At 42.1% G+C, this 3,600-nt stretch overlaps 1 long non-coding RNA gene across 1 annotated transcript; it reads left to right on the top strand.

Moving 5' to 3' along the window:
• Positions 1-1,739: 1,739 nt before the first annotated feature.
• On the top strand, positions 1,740-2,283 carry LOC124382557. The gene is made up of 2 exons (XR_006925075.1): positions 1,740-1,777; positions 2,169-2,283. It is a non-coding gene; the product is annotated as an uncharacterized LOC124382557 (long non-coding RNA).
• Positions 2,284-3,600: the final 1,317 nt, after the last annotated feature.

Here is a 3,600-nt window from a genome sequence, read left to right as displayed (position 1 = left end):
ACACCAATTAAATGCAGTGACATCTTTAAACCCCTACCTGAACAAGACAAACCCATCAGGAGAGTTCTGACAAAACCCTTATCTGAACAAGATGAAGAACCCATCAGGAACATTCTGAAAAAGCTCTTATATGAACAAGATGAAAAACTCATCAGGAACATTCTGACAGCGCTCTTATCTAAACAAGATGAAGAACCCATCAGGAATGTTCTGAAAAAGCTCTTATATGAACAAAATGAAGAACTCATCAGGAACATTCTGACAGAGCTCTTATCTGAAGAAGATGAAGAACCCATCAGAAACGTTCTGACTAAGGGAGTAGCTGGAATTGGAAAAACAGTCTCTGTGCAGAAGTTTGTTCTGGACTGGGCTGAAGGGAAAACAAATCAGGAGGTCCACCTCATATTCCCACTTCCTTTCAGAGAGCTGAATTTGATGAAGGAGCAGAAACTGAGTCTGGTGGAGCTCCTTCATGTGTTTTTTAAGGAGATGAAAGAAATGGACATTTCCAGGTTGGAGAAGGTTTTGTTCATTTTTGATGGTTTGGATGAGTGTCGTTTTCCTCTGGATTTCCAGAAGACAGTGAGAGTGTGTGATGTAACTGAATCAGCACCAGTGCATGTGCTGCTGATAAACCTGATCAAAGGGAACCTGCTTCCCTCTGCTCTCATCTGGATCACCTCCAGACCAGCAGCAGCTGATCAAATCCCCTCTGAGTGTGTCCATCGAGTCACAGAGGTACGAGGGTTCAATGACCCTCAGAAGGACGAGTACTTCAGGAAGAGGATCAGTGATCAGAACCTGGCCAATAAGATCATCACACACCTGAAGTCATTAAGAAGCCTCTACATCATGTGCCACATCCCAGTGTTCTGCTGGATTTCAGCTGCTGTTCTAGAGAGAATGTTGGGTGAAGCAGAGAGTGAAGAGATCCCCAAGACTCTGACTCAAATGTACACATACTTCCTCATCATTCAGACCAACATCATAAGAGAGAAGTACCTACAGAAGCAGGAGAGCGATGAAGAAATGCTTCTCAAACTGGGGAAACTGGCTTTCCAGCAGCTGGAGAAACAAAACCTGATCTTCTATGAGGAAGATCTGAGAGAGTGTGACATTAATGTGACAGAAGCAGCAGTGTATTCAGGTGTGTGTACGCAGATCTTCAGAGAGGAGTGTGGGCTTCACCAGAGTAAAGTGTACTGCTTTGTTCATCTGAGCATTCAGGAACATCTCGCAGCTCTGTATGTGCACCTGACTTTCATGAAGGAGCAGAGAAATGTTCTTAAACAGAATCAGGTCTGTAGGACACTTTCAGATGTTCACAGAAGTGCTGTAGATCAGGCTTTATATAATCAGACTGGACATCTGGATCTTTTCCTCGCTTTCTTCTGGGTCTCTCACTAAAGTCCAATCAGAAACTTCTACATTCCTTTATATCACAGACAGGAAGTAGCTCCCAGAACAAAGAGGAAACAGTTCAGTACATAAAGAAGATGATCAGTGAAGATCTTTCTACAGAGAAATCCATCAATCTGTTCCACTGTCTGAATGAACTGGGTGATGATTCTCTAGTGGAGGAAATCCAGCAGTATCTGATATCTGGAGCACAAAGTGAACTTTCTCCTTCACAGTGGTCTGCTCTGGTGTTTGTGTTACTGACATCAGCACAGGATCTGGAGCAATTTGACCTGAATAAATACATCACTCCAGATAAGATCAGAGATGAGATTCTTGTGAGAGTGATGCCTGTGATTGCAGCATCCAGAAAAGCAATGTAAGTGAAGCTGAATGAAATTGTTCTACTGTTACAGTGTTGAGAACAAATCAAAGGTCTGAGCTGTTCAGATGAATCGAACTCTGCAGGACTCTTTAGACTTTTCCCTTTCTCCTCTTAGAAACCTTTTAGATCAGACTCTCTTACTTTCCCATCTGGATTCCCGGATCTCATCCTCCATGTTTATACAATGTGTGTGTGATGATGTTCCTCAGCTGAAACTCTCGCCAAGCCAAATCTGAACATCTCCGACTGTCAATTCTTATTATTCCACCATTTAATCATTGTGTTCAACTGATGTGTGTGATGTTGAAAGTGAGACGCTGCAGTGAAGCTTTGAGAACTTGTTTGATCTTCTGCATTTCTGTTCATTATCTTTTATTTCCTTCAGTATCAGATGCAGTGAAATTACAGGGAGAAGTGGAGAAGCTCTGACCTCAGTGCTCAACTCAGAAACCTCCAGTCTGAGAGAACTGCATCTGACTGTCAATACACTGAATCTGTCTGAGAATAAACTGGAAGACTCAGGAGTGAAGCGTCTCTCTGCTCTACTGGAGAATCCTGAGTGTAAAGTGAAAGATCTGAGGTAAGATCATCTCTCTGAGAGACACAAGAACTCACTAAAAGCTGCAGTGAATTGTTGTATACAGTGTTGTTTTCAGGTGAAATTTGCTGTAGCAGTACAACATCCAGAACAAATCTATCAGTAATGAAACTTCTCACTTCCACTAATCATTAATGCACTGAGAATTAGATCCATGTGTGAATAAAACTCCAGTTCAACAGAGAGAAAGAACCTGAATCATGACTTTGAACAGAAAGCAGCAATACCTTTACACCTCTTGTACACATAATGACAGGAATCTCAATCACAGCAATAATCATTGGTCAGGTTTAATATGATCTTGTGATTGGACAAGAGAAGGGAGACGGTCCACCATAACACACACATCATCTTCACATCATCATCATTGCTTTTTCAACCTGTTTCTAGACGTCTTACCATATTATTCTTCATTGTCAGAGATTCCCCTCTGCTCCGTTTGCAGAATGATGAAGTGTGTATCAGCTTGCATTGCTCTGGACTTCCCAGTTCCATTCTCTGTTTCTCAGAGTGACGTGTGTTTGTGCTGCTGCTCTCCTTCATCTCATCTTCTTTTACAACTTCTTTATTGAACTGCAAATGTTGAAGCTCTTCTAAGAGTAAAACAGCCAACAATTGACCGTATTTTCCGGACTATAAGCCGCTACTTTTTTCCCAAGCTTTGAACCGTGGCTTAAACAATGAAGTGGCTAATTTATGGATTATTCCTGGGTTTTTCCCGGTTTTACAAGATTCAAGCCAAAAAACTGAGCCCTATACCATTAGACCAATTAAATTGCCGAGCGGGTTCAGGTGAACCAATGAAACTCTTTATATTGAATCAGATGCGCTCCCACTGAATCGGGCCGCACCACATCATAAATATGGATGATGTTTCTCCGACGTTTGACCTGCCGCTCACTCGGACTGTCTACAGAAAAAGCGAATCATTCGTCAGGCTGAAAACAACCGGGCATGAAAACACACTTCACCTGTGTTCTGAGCTGCACGGCATCGGGAGAAAAGCTTCACCGATAGTGATATTTAAATGCATGACGATGCCAAAAGATATACTCTCGAGAGAAATAGTTGTGAAAGGAAGGAGAAAGATCGTGAACAATGACTTACTTGGTCGGCTATTGTTTAGATACAAGCCGTTGTAGCGTGTTGAGTCTGGGTGAAGGAGAGCTCACTAACTCCAGTTACAACAGAAATCATATAAACACAGACAGGTTTCCAA

Source organism: Silurus meridionalis, unplaced genomic scaffold (assembly GCF_014805685.1).
Source record: "Silurus meridionalis isolate SWU-2019-XX unplaced genomic scaffold, ASM1480568v1 Scaffold694, whole genome shotgun sequence".
In the NCBI taxonomy this organism is placed as follows: Eukaryota; Metazoa; Chordata; class Actinopteri; order Siluriformes; family Siluridae; genus Silurus; species Silurus meridionalis.
The sequence above is the reverse complement of the archived record's forward strand: the minus strand, read 5'-3'. Positions and strand labels throughout refer to the sequence as shown.